Source organism: Ictidomys tridecemlineatus, unplaced genomic scaffold (genome assembly GCF_052094955.1).
Source record: "Ictidomys tridecemlineatus isolate mIctTri1 unplaced genomic scaffold, mIctTri1.hap1 Scaffold_195, whole genome shotgun sequence".
In the NCBI taxonomy this organism is placed as follows: domain Eukaryota; kingdom Metazoa; phylum Chordata; class Mammalia; order Rodentia; family Sciuridae; genus Ictidomys; species Ictidomys tridecemlineatus.
In genome coordinates this window covers 400,629-409,323 of record NW_027521673.1, presented here as the reverse complement: position 1 = coordinate 409,323, position 8,695 = coordinate 400,629, and the positions used below count along the sequence as shown (strand labels likewise).

At 36.1% G+C, this 8,695-nt stretch overlaps 1 pseudogene; it reads right to left on the bottom strand.

Annotated features, from left to right (window-relative positions):
- Nucleotides 1-3,474: 3,474 nt before the first annotated feature.
- On the bottom strand, nt 3,475-4,644 carry LOC144372932 (coiled-coil domain-containing protein 71L-like; annotated as a pseudogene).
- Between the last annotated feature and the right edge of the window lie 4,051 nt (nt 4,645-8,695).

Genomic DNA, 8,695 nt, shown 5'->3' with positions numbered 1-8,695 from the left:
AAATATTTAACATTTTATGTACATAGCCACTGGTTTATTCACGGTCTACTCTAGAACTCTAAAATCATGAGAAATGCTTCAGGAATTAAATACAACTTAGTTGAATTAAATACAACTCATCCACCCAGGCCCACTTCTAGAAAACATAAAATAATCAGGTTCTGGAATGCAGACATGTATGGGAATACCAAGGGTAGAGGCTGTTAAAAAACAAATGTGACTAACTGATTTGAGCAATTAAGTGAAAATAGATCATATTTTAAAGCATCAAGTGTGCAGTATGTGTACAGTCAACTTACTTTGTTAATAGTCTATCTTTCTGCCCTTTTTCCTACTCTATCTTAGAGTACAAATGTAATGACTATCTCAGCCTCTCTAAACATCTTTGGAATTCTTTTTTCTTTTTTAAATTTATTCTCTAAAATTTATTTACAGTTAATAAGTTAAAAAGCAAAGTACAACCAAATTGCAAATCTTAATCATATGCACATTAAACTGTCCAGGGAAACACTTCAGTTCCACTACAAACAATTGCTTTCTAATGCAATTAAGACATAACAGTTTATCAAAAAAATATTTCAACACACCAATAAAGCAAATGTTAGGTATATATAATCATTAAAAATTATCAATTTAAAGAGTGCTGTGGCAACCCAACCCTTAAAACGACCAAAAAAACCTTTTGAGTTCAAAATTGCTCAGACTTTTTGTATTCAATGATTTTAAAAGATTTTATTGAAGAGTTTTCTGAAAAATAGTACTAACATTTGCTCATAGCAAATCAACAAGTATGTGCCACTAGCTTAAGTTACACTTGTCCAATAGAGTACTCAAACAAAAATAAATACACACCACAACAGCAACACTTTGCACTATCAATGATGAAGCTTGCCCTCAGAATCATGACATTACTGGTTTTAGTGACATAGAAAATGAGTTGCTGGTTGTTAGGAAGGAATGTAAAAAATACCAAAAAAGATTATTTGTTGTGCCAGTCACATTTAGGCACCCAAAAGTCAAAAATCAAAAGAAATATATCAAGGTGATAAAATTCCTCCTAGCTTCCTCCTCTACTTGTGTCATATGAGATATAAATGAAGGCAAGAGAACAAACAAATAGGACTTCTTTAAAAAAAACTATACACAAGCTAAGCTACAGACTCATTTCTGAAACAATTAATGGATGCCTCACCATAAAGGCCACTATGCCAAGTTTCTTTTCACACTCTGCCCAAAGGTAATCATAAAATACTTTCACTTTTCTATTAACATACTAGTCAACTATATCAGATGTTTCTCCACATTTTAGAAGTTGCAAGATAGGTTTTGCTAAAGAAAGCTTGGCAAAAATATTTCTTACATCTTACTTCACAAACTAGAAATGGCATTATTTAATAGTCCACATGAACCATATTGACTTCAAGATGGGCAATCAGATTCAAACTGAAATCAGATAACCCAAATAAGCCAAAAAAGCATTTAGACACATTCAAGTGCACTAAAGTAACAAGGCATAAGAGGAAAAAAAATGTCAAGAATATCAGTTAATTTCCTTACATGGTAAAATGAAGTGCAGACAAGAATCAAGTGATATAAAGAAATAGAATTCCTACATATTTTTATTGGATATGACACAATATAATCAAAGAATGCACATAATTAAGTGCTGTAGCTCAAAGCATCTTTGAAGTAAAGATTCTGCTGATCTTTTTATTTTATGTGACTGCTTACAGATTAGTCCTCTATTTGCTCCTAAAGAATATATTTAAACACTCAATCAATGAATAATCTACAGCAGTTTGTTGTAGAATCAATAATGGGGAATGGTGCATTGTACCAGGATAGTTAGATATACCCATAGGGAGTTTCAGTGGTCAAAATGCTTCCATTGCCAGAAGGTAGTCTGAAAATGGTCTAGAAATTCAATACAGCATTGACCCTACATTGTGTACATGATCCATAGTCAGTTTCTCAAGCATACTTGAAGTTTTAAAAAAGAGCAATTAAAAAAAGCCAGGAATTTTTTAAAAATCTATTTTTAAATAAGATTTTTTTGTTGTGTGAAATAATTTTTAATGTATTAGTTCAAATGAGTTGAACAGCAAAATCTAATCATGTTTGTTGGAGGTTAAATGCATTTAAAATTACTGTATTTAAAAAATAATTTCTAATATTTAAAGTTGCATAATATTTCTATTTGTGTATGCATAGTTAAATGCTCATCTACTTCACTCTCCTAAAATCTGGTTAATGAACAACAAGTAACCATCCATAAACACACAATTTGTGATGTCTCTCTTATTTCTATTACATTGTTTTCTTTCCTTATTGTATTATTGGATTAAGAGCAAGTAAAGTGGCAAGATTTCTAAGTAAACAGATTAAAGCCATTTACCAAATGTTACACAAGTATGTTTGATTTTTACTACATTATGAGAATTGCCAGTATATTTTCATCTAAACACATATCAACATTATACTTTTTAATTATTAGGTGGTTTTATTTGTTTAGTTATTCCAGATTGCTTGAAGATGACAATTTTGTAGCCTAAAATTGGAATGAGATTAGAAATTAGATTTCCTACCAACAGAAAAAAAAACACAAAATGAAATATTCTTAATGTGGCAATATAAAAATTTCTTGTCATCCTCATTCACAGAGTTTTTTAATCACAGTTTTAATGCATTAAAATATGTGCATTTAAATGGCACCTTATTAGATAAATTTTAGCACCTAATTTGCATGTTTTAAGTTTCTAATTTTCAAAATTTTAAGGGTAGAATCTTGATATTTTAAGGACTACAAGTATACTAAAAATACTATAGTAAATATTATACATACATATGTATAAAGATACGTTCAATGTTTCATAGGTAGATGTATATATGAGACAAATTCATTGAATGTTAGAAGCTGATTCTAAAATTTAAGTTTGTATTTATGCTAATTTGGTCAAATTATATGGATGAATATATATATAACAAACACGATATACCATGATGTCGAGAATAAAATGCTCTGATAAGCTTTGCACAGCCTCTGGTTGATATTTTGATGAAATTTGTTTTTTATATTTAAACAATACTTGATGATAATGTGAATGTTAATTTTCTTTCTAATTTTCTTTCCATATTGGTTGATATGCTTACTTTTTTAAGATAAAGGCTACTACTTTTGGGAAGTAAGTTTAAAACGTTAAGCAATTGGATTTTACATCTCTTTTGTTTGTAATCACTGAGCCCATGAAAATCAAAGCCATATAAATTCTTGCATTACTAACAGTCAAGCTTGAACCTCTCCAAAAAAAAAAAAAAAAATCCTTGGTCAAAGCTTTGAAATTCAGTAAAAATTCAGAAACGAGTGGGATTCAGAATACCCTGAGCACAAACTAGTGCAACACCACAAAACATGTTTGATCTTCCGTCCAGAAAGAGGGGTGGCAGTCAAAAAAAAAAAAAAAATGGAGGCGGGGGTTAAAGAGCAAGCAAATTCTGGCTTTTATTACACAAGCACGAAAACAAATTCCTTTGGAAAAGAGTGACTTCTTCGGAGGACTTCCAGACCAGTGAGGTAGAGTCCGATCGGGAGATAACCAATCTGCCCCTATAGTCCTGGAGACTTCTCAATCTGGGGTTCGGAAGCAAAGGGACCTCCCCTGTGAGTCCTGCAGTCTCCTCCTTCGCAGACGCGGTGCGGGGAGGCGGCAGAGGGTACACCTGTCCCGGAGTTCCAGACGCGGGGACGCATCCGGGGGCGCGGGGTAGGGAGGCCATCCCGGGACTTCCTCGGGCGCTTAAAGTGCACTAGGGGACGGTCCTGGTGGAGTCGGTAAACACTCGACTGACACTACTTGTTCATTTTTCCAAGCAGAAACTCCATCTTGGGCCGGGGACCTGCAGGAGGCGCCCTCGGGGCAGCGTCTCAAGCCGGGGGCACCGGGAAGCGGCAGAGCCTCACCACGGGTTCCAGGTCCACTCGCAGGACTTGGCGCGCCTTGCGTCGCGCCGCTGCCAGGCTGCGCTCGCTCGCCCCACACGTCGCCGCCGACGCGGATGGTGGGGAAGGTGGTCAGCGTGGGGGTGGATGCCCTCCAGATCTCCTCCAGGGTGCGGCCCCCAAAGCAGGGCTCGGGCGCCGAAAGCTTCTCCAGGCAGGACTCCTGGGGGCCGCCAGCGGCGGCAGCAGCGGTGACGGTGGAGGCGGCGGGGGCAGCCAGGGCCGCCTCCTGCCCACGGAGGTCGCCCGGGCTCCGCGGCGCCTCCTCCTGGCGGCCGCGGGCAGGGCCGGCCGGCGCGTCAGGCCGCGGGCGGTAGGGGGCTCCGGGGATCAAGCACCAGGGCTCGGGAGGAGGCGTAGCCGTAGAGGTCCTTACTGCGCAGGATGTGCGGGGAGAACTGGTGCTTGAGGCTGCAGAGGAAGCTCCAGAGCTCCGCATCCGAGCGTGAACTCCGTGCTGCGGGGCATGAACAGCTTGAAGGCATCGCCCAGCGCCTTGGTGCTGTAGGCCAGCGACAGTTGCGACCGAGAGTACACCACCTTCTCCTCCCGAGCCTCCAGCCCGGCCCCTCCTCCCGCTCTAACGCCGCCGCCCTGGGCGGCCGCGCCAGGGGCCAGCGCCAGCACCTCTTCACGCTGCGCTGCATCGGAGGCCACTCGAGGCCACCCGCTCTCGCCTGGTCTCGCTGTCGCTGCCGAGCCCGCCCGAGTCTGGCTTGGCTCGGCTGTGGTGGCCGCTGGTTTTTTTTTTTTTTTTTTTTTTTTTTTGATACCAGGGCTTGAACTCGGGGCCTTGACCTCTGACCTACATACCCAACCCTATTTTGTAATTTTATTTAGATACAGGGTCTCACTAAGTTGCTCAGTGCCTTGCTTTTGCTGAGGCTGGCTTGGAACCCGCAGTCCTCCTGTCTCAGCCTCCCCAGCCTTGATGATACGGATAAATAGCTGAGAGTCTCACCTATTTCTGATTTTATTATTTGCAAGTAAAAAATGTATTGTCATATAACCCATATATTCCTTTATAGTGACCTATATTCTCTTATTACTTTATGTTATTACTTTAAAATAACAACCTATATTCATTCCGTTTTGACCTTATGATGCTCTTTTAAAATACTATACAAATCTCAAGAGACAAAAATTTTATACAGGACAATTTAAAAATCAGACTTATCAAATAAACATCAATAATTACCTATTGCTATTAGTTATAAGAGTAGAAGAAAAAGTAGGTATCAAAAATTAGATCATGTAATGGAAATCTTCTAAAAATTCGTTAAAAGGGAAGAGATTATCCAGAAAAAATAAATGTAAAGGTACACCTTATTTTGAGACTAATCCTTGAATGCCACCTAGTGACAAAAATAAAAATTTTCTTGAAAATATTTGATGTGGGGCTGGGGATGTGGCTCAAGCGGTAGCACGCTCTCCTGGAATGCGTGCGGCCGGGGTTCGAGCCTCAGCACCACATACCAACAAAGATGTTGTGTCCGCCGAGAACTAAAAATAAATATTAAAAAAAATTCTCTCTCTCTCTCTCCTCTCTCACTCTCTCTTTAAAAAAAAAATATTTGATGTCGCCTAGTGGCTATGTGAAACAGGAGCCTTTCATAAAACAAGTATTTTTTCCATACTCCCTCTTTTTGAAATTTATTCATTTATCTCCATAATCATAACAAATCACTGAAAACCCTGTGTATAATTTAAGGTACAATGGATATGGTAACAAATAGTATGGTCCCTGACCTCACTTCTCTAGTCATGGAGGTGAGACATGTATAAGTAATTAAGATGACAAATAGAAGCCCAACATCCACAGAGTCTAGCAAATACTGGATACTCAAAAATATAACATGTAAAAGTGACATTAGAGTATAGTGTAATAAAATTAATTCTTCCTTAACAATAATAAAATCAACTCCAATGGTAATTCAGAAGTCAGACTCAAGTGTCACTTAATATTTATCTATTTAAACTTTAGTCTTTAAGGTTATCTTATTTATTTTTACTATATGTGTTTTTTAAAAACTAGTTAAAACCATTCATATGGTTTCTATCAACTTTATATAGTTTTTAGAAACTAAATAAGCAAATATAATCATGAGTATATAATCTGCTTAAGTAGGGCTACATATGAAGGGATCATCAGAAAATAGTGATACTATATTGCTTACCAACTTGGAACAGGCACTTATTGAATTTTTACAATGAGAGCATCTATATTTCATAAAAAAGAAAATTGGGCCTTTCTAAGTGAAGTGAGTAGAGTAATAGCTTCCTAGGGCAGAAGGCCTATGTTGAGGAGTAATGAGAATCAGAAGTGGGAAGGGTAATCACACTGTGGAGGTTTTAACTCAAGAGCCAGTATATGTACAACATTCTGAAGAGACAAGAACTCTGTGTACACAAAGAATGTATATGTTAGGATATAGAATAATTAACAAAGTTATAAAGTATGGAATATAGGGATTAGAACAGAGTATACACTGAGCAACATGAATACATTTTAATTAGCCTGAAATACATATATCAGTGTTTCTCACAGTGCAAAATTAAGTGGCTCTTTATAGGAAAGGGATTTGTTACTTCTCAACTTTAGCATTATGGAGTCAGCCCCATTAGGCATCAATCAGCAAAGATGTCTCATAAAATGTTTGCATTAAATTATACTTCATAAAATATTTTCTCCAATTTTTCTAAATTCATGGTCAAAATTGATATTCATGAAATCAAATATATTAATAAAGGCAACATTACTATCCTAACATAATCTTTATGTTGATTAGTGATATTTTAGAGTCTTGCGAAGATTTTTTTGCAGTCTAAGGACTTACAAATCCATTATCTTAAGAATACAGCACAGATTTATGTTATAAACCAATTTCACACTTGATGTGTACAGATGACTAAGTTTAATTTCACATTCAACTATAATTTAAAGGAATTTGTTTCATTAACAGGAAAATTTACTGTAACAGGGAGCTCTTCCAGTAAACCAAGATATGAGCAAGTTTAGCAATGGCTATACTTCATTATAGTAACTAAAAATTTTCAATCTATATGTTTCATTATTTAAATGCCCTTATATCACTAAATGGAATTGTGCTCAGAGTGTGTTGACATTTCTGAAAATGACATTTCTAGCAAGTACTTTAATTAATATGAGATGAACTTAAGGGCTATTTTTATACGCAGGGCTAGATCACACAGTTTCACTGGTGCTACTTTTTTGTCCCCAGGAAAGAGTTCCCTGAGGACAAGAGCATTGTTTTACTTACTTTGTATCTTCTGCATAATAACATCAACACATTGTGACTACCACTTACAAAAACTATCAAGAACCAATTCTAGGTGTGCTAAGATTTAGTATTCCTTGACATGCTCTTTAAGCTAAATTTTAAAAAAACAGGATTATTTTTTCTGTTTTACTGTAAATGTTAAAAGAAATTATGGCTACCATTTTGGAAAATGTTTAGTTCAGGTTTTAGAAGAAAAGAAGGGAGAATCTTAATGTAGGGTAATGTATTTTTTTAAGTTATTACATTTTTAATAAGGTTACAGAAGTATTAAGCAACAATGAAAAGATCTTGGTTAGAGCTAAATAGACCACAGTTTGAATATTATTTCTAAAAATTATAACTTAGTGACCTTAGGCAGTTACACGTCTCTCTGAGTATAATATCTACTTAGCAGGTCTGACAGAATAAGAGAATGTAAATGAAGCACCCAGCAGTCTCAAGCCTATGCTACTATTACCATCACTTTAAAGTAATAGATTTTATCCCATTATAAACACTCTTGGCCCAAACAAGAGTGTTTATAATGGGATACTTACACCATGTAATCAGGATAGGCAATGGGGACCAAAATTGAGCTATGATAATATTTTCTTTGGAGTCAAATTTTATTTTCTAATCTCTTTTTGTTGTCCTGTAATTTTGTTAAGGTAAACCAGTGCTCTTCATGCTTTTTTTTTTACTTTCAAACTCATCTTCCAAAACTTATCTATCCTCTGAACTCAGACTAAGTTTATTATCATCATGAAAAAAGCCTTTTTGATAGCCCCAGGTCAAACATATTTTCTCCTTCTACCAAGTACTTCTATGAAAGTTGTCATTTTCTTTCCATGTCTTTTTTTCTCCTTTTGGACTATATGCTTCTTAACAGAAAAACTACATAATGTAGAGTGTGTCTTTCATTCTCTATAAAGAGTCTTGTAAATAACCCAAATAGAATTTCTATAGGCTCTTTAAGAAGTACACCAGATAGACATGCACACAATAAGTAATATTTGATTGTAAATATGATTGTGAATATTTCATTCATTTATTCAATATTTACATCTTAGCTAAATTACCTAAATTATTTGAGTTAACTTTAAAAAAAAGGATACTGAGGTAGGAAAGCGTTGAATACTTGTGCAGTCATTAAAAAAGTCATGAAAACATTGTACTTAATTTTGAACATTCATTTGAAAGTTTGATATATATATACTCTAAATTGTAAAAATGTTATTTTCTTTACCAGTTGAGATGTTACCTATGCTTTCCAGGTCCATTATTTAAATCCTGTTATTAAAGTCTCCCCCCACACACTCCCACATGCCTACACACACACATTTGAAATAAAACATTATACTCTTGCTCAATTTAGGCAATCACATTTTACATAACAAAGATAATCAAATGACCTAAT